Raw genomic sequence first — 9,788 nt, forward strand, 5'->3', positions numbered from 1 at the left:
AACCAGATTTTCTGATTATTGAGTGCACAAGCCAGCCTATAAGCCACACAAATAAAGGAGAACTTTTCAACTTAGGAAACCAAAACATTCAAACTCAAGTCACCCCTTCTCTTGCATATCTTATTGACTGGTGGGTGCTCAGCATCCTGTGGAATGGAGTAATCACACCATAGAAGCAGATCTTCACTGGTTTCAGTTCTAACCTTGACCTCCAGAGAATGAGATTCAAAGCCTCTGCTCACTCCGGGCATCCTTTCATCTCAAAGCAGTGCGTACCGAGCATTTAAGCACACCTTGAAGAATATCCATTCTCATGTCTGAGACCTAATCTGTAAGTGATGGTGCTGAGACCTCGCCCACCAGAGGCTGTGGGACACTGGGGCACAGATGCAGCTGGGAGGGCCAAACCTGAGCTCCTGTTGAAGAATACAGTCAATGCAAGCAGCTCAGGGTGCAGCTGCAGAGCCAGGTGTAAACTGCCAAGGGCAGGGAACCTGTAGCACCAGCCAGGTGACCTGACACTGAGACACAGCAGGAGCCAATGAACCAACAGGAAGACCCCAAACTATTGCACACCTAAGGGGAGGTTATAAAAGCCCCAGGGAGTCCTTTAGTCAGGCACCACTTCTCAGCACAAGCTGTTATTCTCTTGTTGCACCATGATTAAATTATTTTAAGGATCAAGAGGTCTTAGAATCTGATACGGGAAACCTGGGGTTGAGCCAGTTAGAAAACCTGGTTGGAGCATGTGAGTGTGTAGGGAATCACACACTGTGCAGGACACTCATCAGGTCGCTGGGGCCTCCTTCTGTGAAGGGGCCTTGGTCCCAGCTCAGGTGGTGGGACTGTGACTGAGTGACTCCTGGATGGTCAGACAGGAAAGTTTCCTGTAGAAAGCGCGAATCTCCAGGACGGTCTGGATGGATGAGAGATCTCTGAAGTCAGGTCATAGAAGATGTGGTTTATTAAAAGGGGGAAAAGGCCCTGCTTGGAGTTGCCAGGCGCAACTCGTGGCAGGCCCAGGGAGAGAGGGAGAAGGAGAGAGAGGGAGGGTTCCAGGTGAGGGTCCCAGGGGAAGATCCAAGAGAGCGTCGGGTCCCTCAGGCACATCTTATCAGGGGGCTTCAAGGTGGGCTGGAACAGGACTTGGGCCAATGGGGTCACAGATACCTGATACTTCAGGGGAAGGTCACAGGTGTGGGATGAACCATACATTGGGGGTGAGACAGAGCATTCCATTTGACCCGTGGACCTATCTGCAGGTAAAGGGCATTGTTTAATCAGAAGGGGGGACTGCTTTCAGCCTGGCTATACTATTGTTTTCTAGTTATTCAGTAGTCAGGGTTTGTTATTTCAAATCTAGTTCTCATCTCAATGTCTGTATTTTCCAAATCTTTTGCCAGGCAATCATATTTATAAGGTTTTCCTATTTCATCTTCCCCAACAGTTTCCTTAACAGCTCCCATGACAGGGTTCTGTTTCCCTGGAATTCAGGTGCAACAGTCTTGTGAGTTACACAAACAGCAGACAGGTCTAAAATGTACCCATGTTCAAGAAGTGCAACCCATCAAGTTACCATTTGCTTGAATGAACATAATGTCATCAACCACAGAACATTTAAGTGCTCACTTATTATGGATTGTCTCATGAGAGAGCAATTTGGGAACTAGTATCAGGAAACAAGCATTCCTGAAGGATTTTCTCTCCAGATAACCTTAGAAGCATAGAATAATTTAAGAGAGAAGGAACACCTGAAGGCCATCTCATCCAAACTCTTCCTCAATGAATGAATAACTTCAAAGCCAGATCAAGTTGCTCAGGACCTTGCTCAGGAGGGACAAACTGTTCTTGTGCTTAACCCCCTCACTGCATGCCTCTCTATTGAGGGTTGCATCATCTTATGGTGGTGGAATGAATACTAAATCACAGATTATCCCAAAATACATAACCTTTCTTCAATACTATTTTTTTTTATTCTGGCAATCTAAAGAGAGAGGATATCACTCTCTGGGTAATCAGAAATACCTTGCCTCCAGATCCTTCAGCAGATGAAATCCTTTCTTTTGCATCCTGTGATAAAATATCTTATCACAATCTTCTCTCCCTGTGCCTCATTTCTACGCTCTCTTACAACAGTGTAGTGGTAAGTATCTTAGAGTGACACATCAGTCAGTGAAAGCATTAATCAGAAAAACCTGCAATTTTAGAGTGTCCATATACTTCACTCAATAAATTAATTTCATCCAGCTGAAACAGATACTTAATTACCTCACTGAGGAAACTAAGTTAAGGGTGTATTTATAAATCAGCATATTAATCCAGATCTGTAGGCTGTCATAATATAAATCACAATGGTAATAGATTTTAATGCATATGACAGAAAGTACAGCCATTCAGAAAGGAAAGCCTATGAAGTGTAATAATTAAAATTTGGTATTTAAGTAGCTATTATTTTCCTGCCCCAAGAGACAGCAAACTGACAGAATTCCAGGATCACAGTTGAGCAAATTCCATGCAGCCTGTCAGAAAGCTAAAACAGTTCTTGAAGATAAATAATCTAAAAGCATTAACACATCCATGCAGTCTTTTCATTGTAATTTAAAATATCTGAAAACTTTGATAAAACCTGAAAACCTTAAAAACCTGAAAAAATATATGAAACCACTACCTTGTAGTCTGCACACCTAACAGAAACTTTCACATGAAGAATGCATAGTGGATACTGAATAAAAAAAGAGGTTACTCTTCAAACTTGAGATTTTAATTATTTTTCTCCCCAAAGTTGTTGTTTGCCACACTGACTTAATAATCACGAGTGAGTATACAGGAAATCCAATTTGCTGCCAAATTTAAGAGTAGACAAAAAGATCTGTACTAATAATAATAATCCAAATTGTAACATCAGATTTTACTAGTTCCAGAAATAAGCATGAAATAGATACAGAGACATAAGAACATTCATTTTCTATACGACTTCACTACTACAAGACAGTAACCTCAGAAAAGTCACACAACAAACAGCTGCACTGAACTGTCTTGCTTACTTCAATAAAAATTCTCATCCTTGCCCAGGACTTAGTGACTAGACACACACAAAATACTTCAGTTTGAAAGAATGTATTTTAAACTTCCCCATACACAGGTTATAAAAATATAGTAATTTCAAAGTTCAAAAGTATACAAATAATTCAAACTAAATCTCCCAGTATACTTGCCAAGTGCCCTGAAATCAGGAATGTTGCTACTCCTTCAGCAATTTCTTCCAAAGTGTAGGAACAAAAACAACCTGCTGGTACACTGATGCTGGAAAGCTGAGAACACCATGACTCACATGCCAGGTGCTTAAGAGTCCATTAAAATATACTAAAAAAAAAATTTCTCAATCATATATGCTATATAGATGAATCCATATATTTTATTCGAAATGCCCACTACACAGCTCCATATTTCCCAAATCCCAAACCACAGTCCATTTTAATTTGCATAATATTACAGAATTGAGAAGAAAACCCAACCAAATGCTGCTATTTGTTCATTTTATGCAACTGGCTACTATTTTATAACACTTATTATTTTATAAAGTAACTCCATGTATGATCATGCTTGCAGGTACTCGACCCTATGATTTGGACTATTTGTCATAATTATATTTACAGCAAAAAAAAAATCTCTTCTAGGTGACCTTGAACAATGCATTCTGTCTTTATAGTTCTGCCTCACACTAATTATGATATATTCTTTTCCTCCTCTGATGTGATTGCTACTGACCTCATTGATGAAGAAAAGGCAGTAATTTTGTGCTTTCTTAATAATCACCTGCTACTTAAATTAGACAATTTAACAATAGGTAATAGTAAATTATGTAGTCTCAGTAAATATCTCAAGGCTTTGAACATGATCCCTTTCCTGGGTCTCTAAGGCAATTATCCACATCACACAACATAATATGTCTTGCTTTTCCTAGGAATATGAACGTGGCACCAACTAGAGGGTGGAGGACAGCTGAGAAAGAGGGCTGGCACAGACAATGCTGTGCTGTCTGAGGGAGCAGAGATGTTCATCAGGGCAAGAGAAATGCACCACTGCTACTGAACAACTGATACAGAACTTTATGCTTTCCCAGATAATCAATATTTGTCCTAGATAGCTCCAAATCTTATAAAGTTACCACTCTTCCTTGTCATGGAGAGGGAGTACAGACAACTGAGGTCATTTCATGCCAATTTTCTCTCCTACGTACTTCAAACCCTGTATTTTTAAGACATATTTCCAAAACAGAAACCCAGTGATTGATTGATGCAACTTTTTCATATACTTTTTGTAAAGTAAACAGAAAGAGAATGCTTTTCATTATACTGCATTTAAAATTTTATATAGAAACTATAAAAATCTTTATTGTCTCAGCCTCATTTTGTCTAATCCCATAAACAATGGGAACACAAAACCTACATGTTACTACATTAAAAAGGAATAAAATCTAAGAGATTAAATTCTCATAGCTGTTATGGAAAGATTCCTCCTGACCCCAGTGATTGCTTAATTGACTGTGGAGTGCTTTGTTAAGTAAAAATGCACTTGAGCATATGGCTGGATAGTTTGCTGAGTCAGGTGCTTAGCAGTTGCATTAGTTAATTCCTGATCTTTGCAAATGGCAAACCATTTTTTTACTTCCCCCTCATATTTTTTTTACATTGCTACTTCTAAAATTTAGACTTTTTAGCTCTTGTGTTGCCTTTGTCTTCCCTTACACTGGTTTACAAATAATTTTCCTGCTCTTCTGCAAGATTTCTCTGTTCTGACTCCCATATTCCATACAAACATTTCCCTTCCATCATATTAAAACCTGTCCCCATGTGCTCAAATGCATTGATGCAATTATTCACTGGGGGTTTCTTAATCACTGATCACTTTCACACTTTCCCAGTTTAGAATTACTTCCCTCAAATGAATCATTCATTCAGAAATGTGCAATATTTATAAGTTAGACACTGGACAGAACAGTGTGTATGTATAGCATAGATTTGTTGTTTCAAACTATAATTACTTTGTGTTCATTTTGCCACAGCTGAAATTGTAGTAGGATTTCACTGGAGAGAGGGGAAACTTCCTCCAAGATACAGTAGTTAAAAAAAAAAAAAAAAACAACTCACTTTGAAACGCACCTCAGGACAATTTCTACAGAAAACTTAGTTATTAGAATGAGGGGGAGAAACTTTGATTAACTCAGAGAGACTTTCCAGGACTTTCTAGACTTCAAAGATATTTAGCATGCTTACTTATGCATTTTGAATGAGAAACAAGACTAATTTCACCTGTCTGTACTGACACAAATTTGTCACGCACCACTATCGTTTTGGTGTCTGTAGGCAGAGGAGTTCTGTGCATGATCCTCTCTTGCATTTCAGATGCAAGATTTCTCTGTCCATCCATAAATAGAAGAAAGAAATGTTACTCAGCAGCTCATGAGAAGATAAAGCAGTGAGATGTCTCATGACCATCCTTTACACAAACTGGAAAGAACTCCAAAGGAGTGATGAGAACCTACACCAGAGCCCAAAGGTTTGGGCAGCTGCCACAGACAGCACCCACTTTGCTGCACCATGATTCCATTTTCCAACTCTTCTTTGACCTTCTGCTGCCTCAAGCAATGCTAGATCCCAGTGGCTGATAAATGAGGCCCCTGTCTGCCACCAAAGACTTATTCCATCTGCCAGTATAATTAATATCTACCATTTTGATGTTGCCTTATTAATTTCTACATGTATTTGTAAATTGTGTTAAAGTAAAAGGTCAACAACTTAAACCAATATCCATATAATATCACACAGGAAACACTGTGAAACTTCATGCTGTAATGAAACTGCTTCTGAAAAAGAAAACAGAACAAATATTTCAGCATAAATTAGAATGTATACATTTAACAATATAACCTGGACAGAACAATTTTTGTACCTAAATTACAGATAACTTTTAGTGTTCTACAGAATTATCTACGTACATTTACTTTCCCAAGGTTTCTAAATGTTTAACCTGTATGTGCGGATGTCTTCCTACACAGCCAAGATATTGTGCCAGTGCCCATGTGAATATTTGCTCTGTGACAGTACTGTATAAACTTCAGTAATGTTTTTCTCCTTGCCATAGTTGGATTTTGATTTATCCCATACCCAATGGAAAAGCATCATATACATTACATAAATTAGTTGAATGTCAAAAAGAAAACCTTCATAGGATCTCTTTACATGTTTTAAATAATTGGCTTTTATATCATGTTTCATGTTATATCTTAGACTAGACGGTTGTGAAAATTGTCTTATCTTCTTTATTAGGGAGTACAATCTGATTGCACATAAAATGTTAATTTCTAAAAACTTTTAAAAGCAAAGCATAAATAAAGTCCCCTGACCAGCTCTGGTTTTGTTAGTTTTGTCACCTCCATATATTTGGGCACCTACTATGGCCTTCTTAACATCATCTTAATGGGACAGAGATATGAATTTAGTTTGTCATTTTACATTTCTATTCTACATTAAAACCAAAATAGAATTAAGTGTTCTTTAAACCTCCTCTTTCTGAAATGTTCAGATTCGGGAAGGTAACAGGATATTTAGAGAATAGCCAAGATACCCTGCACAGTTTGTACAGCGATATAAAAGTTCATCTCTCAGCCAGTTTCATTGTTCAAAGCAAAAAAATCAAGCCCAAAGTCCCCACAGGCTCCATCACAGAGACAAAAGTCTCCAGAAATATTTGCATTCCACAAATCCTTTATTCTAAACACAAAAAAAAATTCTGCATAGGGAAAAAAAATCCACACCTCTTTTTGGAATTTTGACTCACTTATCCTTAAAGTTATTTACTACAGAAGCAGTAGACATACTAGAATTATTTCAAAATACATAAATTTGCATCAATTGAAGAAGCTTACTAAGCACATCCTTAAATTCAAGCACATTGAGATTCCCACTGAAATTACTTACTAATTACATACTTCAGAATATCTTTCCTGAATCAATTTTGTCTTTGTAGCAACATGATTCTTTCAAAAAACCCTCTAATTTTAGGGGAGAAAGAAATGACATGAATGATCAGATTCTTAGCATAAAATAAGGTAACAATAATATCTATTCCAGTGAAATAGCCCACAGGAATAAAGACATGGGCAGAATATAAATATATCATTTCTAAAGATAAAGTAATTCATGCTTTCTCACTATTTTCCATGAGGTCTAAGAGACTCTTTAAGTTTAAAGTCGTTCCAGAAAAAAATCAACACAAAAATATACAAACATTTCAAACCTAGTTTTTTATCTTAATTTTTAAGAATGTATTTGTTTCTAAATAAAGACATCCATACATCACATTTTAAAAGCCAGCTTCAAAACTAAGGAAAAGCAGGACTTTTAGCAAAAATGCTGAAACATATTAGAACACTTTAAGCATATCCAAATATTTTCTGCAACTTTAAATTTTGAATTCAAAGTCTCTAAATGGAAAATTGCTAATCACAATATCAAATTAAAACACATGAAAGAAGCCAGTCAAAAAGCAATCATATATCAATTGTTTATAGTTTATCCAATAAAATCCTGAATAATGTTTAAGCAATGTCATCTGCTTGATCTATCTGTTGCTGGAGTTTAAACAGCCAAAACCACCACCATTAGAGTTACAAGGAATAATTATGTATATGAATAGATTACTGCTTTGGAATTCATTGTTCTCTCCATCTGGTGTACGTTTTATTTTGACCGCAAATGAGGTACTATCCTAGGAAACTAATTAACAATTATTGTAAACAATACCAAAGAGAGCAATCTGATTGATCTAGTGAGTGCATTCCCTGCTTGCTCTATGGCACAGCAACAGCATCCAATCCATGACTACACTGGGTAGGAGCACAGCATTGTCTCTATTCTAGCAGGTGTACATTTCAGCTTACTTTCATTTTCTTCCAAAAATAAGAGGTGCCACACATTTTTTCTGAAGAAACATCAGTGCAACACCAACGTTTCAAAAGTACTTTCCACAAATCTATACTGCTGAATTCGGTCAGATGTTCTGTACAGTGTTGGATCTTTCTAAATGGCTTCGAAGGCACAAAGGGTTCCAAGGGCACAATTTACACTCAAATTTTGTCTTCAAGATTAATATTTAAATGTAGAGATCTTTAAGACAGGGCCATTGTTATCTGTCATGTCATATGCAACCCTGAGTGAGGAGCAGACAGTAATGTTGCTGAAGAAAACATAAGTTTTCTGAAATCAGAACACTAACTTAGATTATTTATAATTTAGAAAGAAATTTATTTATTATTTATTTATTATTTATACTGCAGTATAAATAATATTCTAACTAGGATTGAACTTCATAGAAAACATCCATGCTGATAAGCAACTGAGGGCCAGAAAATGAACTTGTGCATCAGACCCTTCAGTGTCCACACTGCTTCATTTTTTGCTTACTCCCCGCATCTTTTGAGCTGCAAACAGAGCAAAGTTTGGAGGAGATTTCACTTCAAAAAACAGAGCCAAAAGTCAGTATGGACACGGTTACATCAGTTCTGCCTTTTTCTGCATACCCCGCCCTTCAGCACTATCCCAGAGGTTTTTCCATCCCCACAAACCCCTAAAAATCCTCATGCTGCACTCTTAAATACTTACACATACCTTCACTTCCATTCTGTACAAACGTTGCCCACCTGAGCTGGACAAACTGCTCTCAACTTGCTTCAGAAACTTTAAAATGAGAGGAGCACATGAAGGATACAGGGTCCAGCAGAGAGCCTGGCAGCAGCCTTCTGCCCGCTTTCCCCAGCGAGGTCCCACTGTGCGATGCGTCCAGCAGATTAGTAATGTCTCCTTCAGAATTCAAGACACTGTGTTCATATTACTCTCTATTCAACATTTAGTGTAACATCTTCAGAAATCAAATGTGATTCCTATCCATAGCTAACATACTGTTGTGGTTTAGGAATTGTACTCCCCACTTCAGTGTCCCCAGCAGGACTCTCCCAAACCAGACACAGCTTGATTGCTCACCCTTCCCTCCTTCCCTTCGCCCTTTCCACTCCAGGGATGGAGCTGGGAATTGGAGGCATAAAAGGTGAAAATCACGGGTTATGATAAGAACAATTTACTGGAAGCAGCAATGAGATAAGAAAACAGTAACAACAACAATATTAATAACAAAAGGTATAAGATAAAGAAATTATTTACACAGAAAAACACAACAAATGCCATCTGACTCTTTCCCACCACACCATGCTTTTCCCCACTGGAAAAGAATGTCCTTCATCTTGGAAACAAGAAAGAATCCCTTTCCCCTACCCCTGGCAATCACATAAATTGGTATAGAGTAACATTATGGTCTTGGCCAGTCTGCCTCCCATTGCTCTGGGCCAAAACCAGGACACGTGCCAAGAGATTTACATTGCCTGAACAGGGGGTTATGCTGGACGGTCTCAGGAGATCCCTTCCAACCATGACAATTCTATTACACTCAAGCTCCATGAAATGGATGACTTGCCAGTAAGAACAAGTTAAGCACTATAAAGATGCTGTAAACAGATCCTCAAGCTTCTCACTCTTTTTTCACAATGTCAGCTGTGTCTATGGAAATGGGAACATAAGCAACATCCATCTGGAAAGTTATTTAAGCTGTTGTGAAATCCAGATGTTACTGTTGGATGGGAGTAGCTCCACATTCAAATGGCTCTTAAGAGATTTGGGTTTCCAAGGTGTTAACCATCCTCAATCTTCCTTTCCATACACTGGGATCCAAAATGC

This window comes from Anomalospiza imberbis, chromosome 1 (assembly GCF_031753505.1).
Source record: "Anomalospiza imberbis isolate Cuckoo-Finch-1a 21T00152 chromosome 1, ASM3175350v1, whole genome shotgun sequence".
NCBI lineage: Eukaryota > Metazoa > Chordata > Aves > Passeriformes > Viduidae > Anomalospiza > Anomalospiza imberbis.